Below are 7,337 nucleotides of genomic sequence, written 5' to 3' on the forward strand. Positions count from 1 at the left end.
CCGACATTGTATTCCATCTGCCAAACCTTAGCCCATTCGCTTAACCTATCCAAATCTCTTTGCAGCCTCTCTGTGTCCTCTACACAACCCGCTTTCCCACTAATCTTTGTGTCATCTGCAAATTTTGTTACACTACACTCTGTCCCCTCTTCCAGGTCATCTATGTATATTGTAAACAGTTGTGGTCCCAGCACCGATCCCTGTGGCACACCACCCAAGCTCCCCACCCAACAGTCCCTCCAACCACCGTCTGCCCCATCCGTTACAGCGACTGTAAGTCCCGCATTGGTCTCATCAGCCACCTGAGAATTCACCTTAGTGTGGAAGCAAGTCATCCTCGACCCCGAGGGGCTGCCTAAGATGTCATCCTGACCCAAGTGCTCGAAGAACATCTTTGACCCCCCCGAGTCGCTCCCCAGTTAAGAGAGCCAAAGGATTCAGTTGCTTCGTTACTGAGCCTCACACACACACACACACACACACACAGGAAAGTCCCAGGCTCCATCCCTGGCCTGTGCTGAGTTAGCCTGATCTCACACCCAGGAGACGGGATCCTTGACTTCATTAATAGAGGCATACAATACAACAACAGGGAAGTTGTTCCACTGGGTTAGGCCCCAGCTGGAGTATTTTGTCCAATTCTGGGCACCACACTTTAGGAAGGATGTGAAGGCCTGGGAGAGGGTGCAGAGGGAGATTGCCCAGAATGGTACCGGAGATGTGGGACTTCAGTTACACGGAGAGACTGGAGAAGCTGGGGTTGTTCTCCTTAGAGCAGAGAAGGTTAAGGGGAGATTGACCAGAATGGTACCAGGGATGTGGGACTTCAGTTACATGGAGAGACTGGAGAAGCTGGGATTGTTCTCCTTAGAGCAGAGAAGGTTAAGGGGAGATTGACCAGAATGGTACCAGGGATGTGGGACTTCAGTTACATGGGGAGACTGGAGAAGCTGGGGTTGTTCTCCTTAGAGCAGAGAAGGTTAAGGGGAGATTGACCAGAATGGTACCAGGGATGTGGGACTTCAGTTACATGGAGAGACTGGAGAAGCTGGGATTGGCCAGAAATAGCAGCGAACCTGGGGACTGGGAGAAATTTAGAACTCAGCAGAGGAGGACAAAGGGTTTGATTAGGGCAGGGAAAATGGAGTACGAGAAGAAGCTTGCAGGGAACATTAAGGCGGATTGCAAAAGTTTCTATAGGTATGTAAAGAGAAAAAGGTTAGTAAAGACAAACGTAGGTCCCCTGCAGTCAGAATCAGGGGAAGTCATAACGGGGAACAAAGAAATGGCAGACCAATTGAACAAGTACTTTGGTTCAGTATTCACTAAGGAAGACACAAACAACCTTCCGGATATAAAAGTAGTCAGAGGGTCTATTAAGGAGGAGGAACTGAGGGAAATCTTTATTAGTCGGGAAATTGTGTTGGGGAAATTGATGGGATTGAAGGCCGATAAATCCCCAGGGCCTGATGGACTGCATCCCAGAGTACTTAAGGAGGTGGCCTTGGAAATAGCGGATGCATTGACAGTCATTTTCCAACATTCCATTGACTCTGGATCAGTTCCTATCGAGTGGAGGGTAGCCAAAGTAACCCCACTTTTTAAAAAAGGAGGGAGAGAGAAAGCAGGGAATTATAGACCGGTCAGCCTGACCTCAGTAGTGGGTAAAATGATGGAATCAATTATTAAGGATGTCATAGCAGCGCATTTGGAAAATGGTGACATGATAGGTCCAAGTCAGCATGGATTTGTGAAAGGGAGATCATGCTTGACAAATCTTCTGGAATTTTTTGAGGATGTTTCCAATAAAGTGGACAAAGGAGTACCAGTTGATGTGGTATATTTGGACTTTCAGAAGGCTTTCGACAAGGTCCCACACAGGAGATTAATGTGCAAAGTTAAAGCACATGGGATTGGGGGTAGTGTGCTGACGTGGATTGAGAACTGGTTGTCAGACAGGAAGCAAAGAGTAGGAGTAAATGGGTACTTTTCGGAATGGCAGGCAGTGACTAGTGGGGTACCGCAGGGTTCTGTGCTGGGGCCCCAGCTGTTTACATTGTACATTAATGATTTAGACGAGGGGATTAAATGTAGTATCTCCAAATTTGCGGATGACACTAAGTTGGGTGGCAGTGTGAGCTGCGAGGAGGATGCTATGAGGCTACAGAGTGACTTGGATAGGTTAGGTGAGTGGGCAAATGCGTGGCAGATGAAGTATAATGTGGATAAATGTGAGGTTATCCACTTTGGTGGTAAAAACAGAGAGACAGACTATTATCTGAATGGTGACAGATTAGGAAAAGGGGAGGTGCAACGAGACCTGGGTGTCATGGTACATCAGTCATTGAAGGTTGGCATGCAGGTACAGCAGGCGGTTAAGAAAGCAAATGGCATGTTGGCCTTCATAGCGAGGGGATTTGAGTACAGGGGCAGGGAGGTGTTGCTACAGTTGTACAGGGCCTTGGTGAGGCCACACCTGGAGTATTGTGTACAGTTTTGGTCTCCTAACTTGAGGAAGGACATTCTTGCTATTGAGGGAGTGCAGCGAAGATTCACCAGACTGATTCCCGGGATGGTGGGACTGACCTATCAAGAAAGACTGGATCAACTGGGCTTGTATTCACTGGAGTTCAGAAGAGTGAGAGGGGACCTCATAGAAACGTTTAAAATTCTGACGGGTTTGGACAGGTTGGATGCAGGAAGAATGTTCCCAATGTTGGGGAAGTCCAGAACCAGGGGTCACAGTCTAAGGATAAGGGGTAAGCCATTTAGGACCTAGATAAGGAGAAACTTCTTCACCCAGAGAGTGGTGAACCTGTGGAATTCTCTACCACAGAAAGTAGTTGAGGCCAATTCACTAAATATATTCAAAAGGGAGTTAGATGAAGTCCTTACTACTCGGGGGATCAAGGGGTATGGCGTGAAAGCAGGAAGTGGGTACTGAAGTTTCATGTTCAGCCATGAACTCATTGAATGGCGGTGCAGGCTAGAAGGGCTGAATGGCCTGCTCCTGCACCTATTTTCTATGTTTCTATGTTCTCCTTAGAGCAGAGAAGGTGCAGAGGGAGATTGACCAGAATGGTACCAGGGATGTGGGACTTCAGTTACATGGAGAGACTGGAGAAGCTGGGATTGTTCTCCTTAGAGCAGAGAAGGTTAAGGGGAGATTGACCAGAATGGTGCCAGGGATGTGGGACTTCAGTTCTATGGAGAGACTGGAGAAGCTGGGGTTATTTTCAGAGCAGAGAAGATGTTGAGGGAGTGCAGCGAAGGTTCACCAGACTGATTCCCGCGATGGCAGGACTGACATATGAAGAAAGACTGGATCAACTAGGCTTATATTCACTGGAATTTAGAAGAATGAAACATATAAAATTCTGATTGGATTGGTTAGGTTAGCTGCAGGAAGAATGTTCCCGATGTTGGGGAGTTCCAGAACCAGGGGTCACAGTCTAAGGTTAAGGGGTAAGCCATTTAGGACCGAGATGAGGAGAAACTTCTTCACCCAGAGAGTGGTGAACCTGTGGAATTCTCTACCACAGAAAGTTGTTGACGCCAGTTCGTTAGATATATTCAAGAGGGAGTTGGATATGGCCCTTACGGCTAAAGGGATCAAGGGGTATGGAGAGAAAGCAGGAAAGGGGTACTGAGGTGCATTATCAGCCATGATCTTATTGAATGGTGGTGCAGGCTCGAAGGGCCGAATGGCCTACTCCTGCACCAATTCTCTATGTTTCTATGTCTCTGTTAAGGGGAGATTTGATCAAGATGTTGAAAACCATCAAGGGTTTTGATAGAGTAAATAAGGAGAAACAGTTTCCTGTGTCGGGAGGGTGGGTAACCAGAGGACACAGATTGAAGGTAATTGGGAGATGAGGAGAGATGTGTTTACGCAGCGAGTTGTTGTGATCGGGAACGCGCTGCCTGAAAGGGTGGTGGGAGCAGGTTCAATAGTGACTTACAAAAGGGGTGCTGGATAAATACTGGCAGGTGAAACATTTGCGGGGCTATGGGGAAAGGGCAGGGGAGTGGGACTAATTGGAGAGCTCTTTCAAAGAGCTGACACAGGCACGGTGGACAGAGTGGTCTCTTCCTCTGCTGTGAGATTCCATATAAAGACTTGCATTTTGATAGCGCCTTTATCGACAGCCCAAAGCGCTTTACAGCCAATTTATTATTTTTTGGAGTATAGTCACTGCTGTAAACGCGGCAGCAAGTTTGCGCACAGCAAGCTCCCACACACAGCAACGCAGTAATGACCAGATCATCTGATTTAGTGATGCTGATTGAGAGATACATATTGGCCCAATGACATTGGAGAGAATTCCCCTTTTCTTCTTCGATAGAGTGCCCGCGGGATCTCTTACGTCCACCTACTGTCAGCCGTGGCTCAGTGAGTCAGAAGGTCGTGGGTTCAAGTCCCATTCCAGGGCTTTGAGCACAAAATCGAGGCGGACACTCAAGTGTAGTACTGAGGGAGTGCTGCACCGTCAGAGGGGCAGTACTGAGGGAGTGCTGCACCGTCAGAGGGGCAGTACTGAGGGAGTGCTGCACTGTCGGAGGGGCAGTACTGAGGGAGTGCTGCACCGTCAGAGGGGCAGTACTGAGGGAGCGCTGCACTGTCGGAGGGGCAGTACTGAGGGAGCGCTGCACTGTCGGAGGGGCAGTACTGAGGGAGCGCTGCACTGTCGGAGGGGCAGTACTGAGTGAGCGCTGCACTGTTGGAGGGGCAGTACTGAGGGAGCGCTGCACTGTCGGAGGGACAGTGCTGAGGGAGCGCTGCACTGTCGGAGGGGCAGTACTGAGGGAGCGCTGCACTGTCGGAGGGGCAGTGCTGAGGGAGCGCTGCACTGTCGGAGGGGCAGTGCTGAGGGAGCGCTGCACTGTCGGAGGGGCAGTGCTGAGGGAGCGCTGCACTGTCGGAGGGGCAGTGCTGAGGGAGCGCTGCACTGTCGGAGGGGCAGTGCTGAGGGAGCGCTGCACTGTCGGAGGGGCAGTGCTGAGGGAGCGCTGCACTGTCGGAGGGGTAGTACTGAGGGAGCGCTGCACTGTCGGAGGGGCAGTGCTGAGGGAGCGCTGCACTGTCGGAGGGGTAGTGCTGAGGGAGCGCTGCACTGTCGGAGGGGCAGTGCTGAGGGAGCGCTGCACTGTCGGAGGGGCAGTGCTGAGGGAGCGCTGCACTGTCGGAGGGGCAGTGCTGAGGGAGCGCTGCACTGTCGGAGGGGCAGTACTGAGGGAGCGCTGCACTGTCGGAGGTGCTGTCTCCCCTCTGTCGCCCCTCCGACAGTGTCAGCCTAGATATTTTGTGCTCAAGTCCCTGGAGTGGGACTTGAACCCACGACCTTCTGACTCAGAGGCGAGAGTGCTGCCCACTGAGCCCCAGCTGACTCTGTGGTCAGCAGTGTCGAGTCATTGGGGAAGTCGCTGTTTAAACTGTGCAATACCTGATGACGGACTGACACTGCAGTCAGTCTCACCCTGTCGCTGTGTCCACGCACAGATCCCTCGCCAACAGGCAGAGTGCGATCCCAAAAAGGGAGGATGCGATTTCCACCTGAAGAAGCGGCTGTTAATCCAGAACTGTTAAATCCCAAAGCTCCCAGAAGGTAGGGTCCAGTCCGGGCAATAGCCAAACTTCCGCTCACAGACCTAGAGACGATTGGGGGGAAAAGGCACACGGATCGAGAAAGGGAGTTAGTTCACAAAAGTGCCCCAGTCTCTGTCTGTCGCTCTCAAATGAATTCGGTGATGGGGTGTGGAGGGGTCGGGGGGGGGGTTTATGACCAAAAGGCTGCAACAACACGAACTGATCGGTGCGTGTCCTCAGCTCTGTCACTCATCCAACGTCGTCCCCATTCATCCCGATCTGTCCAAAAACCTTTAATGAAAGAAATCCTCAAAAAGGAATCAAAAGGTTTTGCCCCAAAAAAGGAAAAAAAAAAAAATCGACCTTCTGCCGTTCTGCCTGTCGAAAGCAAGGCTCTCCGAATCCGGGATTCCCTCACAGGTCTAGACTCTTCTCAAAATCCAGGACAAGTCTCCCAAAATCAGGGTTTTCTGCCTCGAAATCCAGGAGTCTCTCAAAAGTGAGGATTTTCTTCCTTCTAAATTCTGAATAGTCTCAAAAATCAGGATTGTCTCTCTCAAATGCTGGATTCTCTTAAAAATCAGGATTCCCTCCCTCTAAATCCTGGATTATCAAACATTTGAGCATTTTCTTCCTTCTGAATTCAGGAGAGTCTCAAAAATCAGGATTGTCTCCCTCAAATTGTGGGTTACCTCAAAGATAATGATTTTTCTTCCTCTAAATCCTGGATTATTTTACAATTTGAGGATTTTTCTTTCTTCTGAATCCTGGATTCTCTCAAAAAAAATCAGGATGCTCTCCGCCTAAATCCTGGATTAGCTGAAAATTGATTATCTTCTTCCTTCTAAAATCCGGAATAGTCTGAAAAAAATCAGGATTGTCTCTCTCTCTCTCAAATCCTGGACTCTCTCAAAAAATCAGGATTGCCTCCCCCCCCCCCTTCTAAATCCTGGATCATCAAACATTTGAACATTTTCTTCCTTCTGAATTCAGGAAGAGTCTCAAAATTAATGATTTTTTTTTTTCCTCTAAATCCTGGATTGTCTGGAAATTGAGGATTTTTCTTCCTTCTGAATCCTGGAAAGTCTCAAAAATCAGGATTGTCTCCCCTCTATATGGTGGGTTACCTCAAAGGTAATGATTTTTCTTCCTCTAAATCCTGGATTATTTTACCATTTGAGGATTTTTCTTTCTTCTGAATCCTGGAAAGTCTCAAAAAATCAGGATTGTCCCCCCTCTAAATCCTGGATCATCAAACATTTGAGCATTTTCTTCCTTCTGGATTCAGGAAAAGTCTCAAAAATAATGATTTTTTTCCCTTTAAATCCTGGATTATCAAACATTTGAGGATTGTCTCCCTCTAAATCCTGGAAGATCTGGATATTGAGGAATGTCTTGCTCCTGAATGGAGGGCCTGGGACTGTCCCCCTCTGACTGAGGGTCAGTGCGGCCTCGCTCTGCCTCTCCACCGCTGCCGGCCCCAATGACTCAGGCCCGGGCCAACAGGCGGCCACTCACAGCCCCGCCTGCTGCTTCCCCCAAGCCTCGGCCAATCACAGTCCGCCTTCTGCCCGCTTTCGGCCCGGAGACCCCGGGCCGGCCCAATCACAGCCCCGCTTAGAGGAGCACGGGCCCCGGCCAATCGCAACCCGTCTCTGGGCTCTGCATCGGCGGCCCAATCACAGCCCCCTGCTTTTAACCCTGACTTCGGCCAATCACTACCCGCCCCAGGCCCTCCAGCCGAGCGGTC

General features: G+C 49.8%; 1 protein-coding gene across 1 annotated transcript in view; it reads right to left on the bottom strand.

Moving 5' to 3' along the window:
* Positions 1-7,114, bottom strand: part of LOC139250305 (vacuolar protein sorting-associated protein 37C-like) — a gene marked incomplete at its 3' end in the record, with an annotated part of 34,805 nt that extends 27,691 nt beyond the window's left edge. The window contains exon 1 of the mRNA XM_070872798.1: positions 5,445-7,114. The remainder of the gene's footprint in view (positions 1-5,444) is intronic.
* Between the last annotated feature and the right edge of the window lie 223 nt (positions 7,115-7,337).

Source organism: Pristiophorus japonicus, unplaced genomic scaffold (assembly GCF_044704955.1).
Source record: "Pristiophorus japonicus isolate sPriJap1 unplaced genomic scaffold, sPriJap1.hap1 HAP1_SCAFFOLD_369, whole genome shotgun sequence".
Classification (NCBI taxonomy): domain Eukaryota; kingdom Metazoa; phylum Chordata; class Chondrichthyes; family Pristiophoridae; genus Pristiophorus; species Pristiophorus japonicus.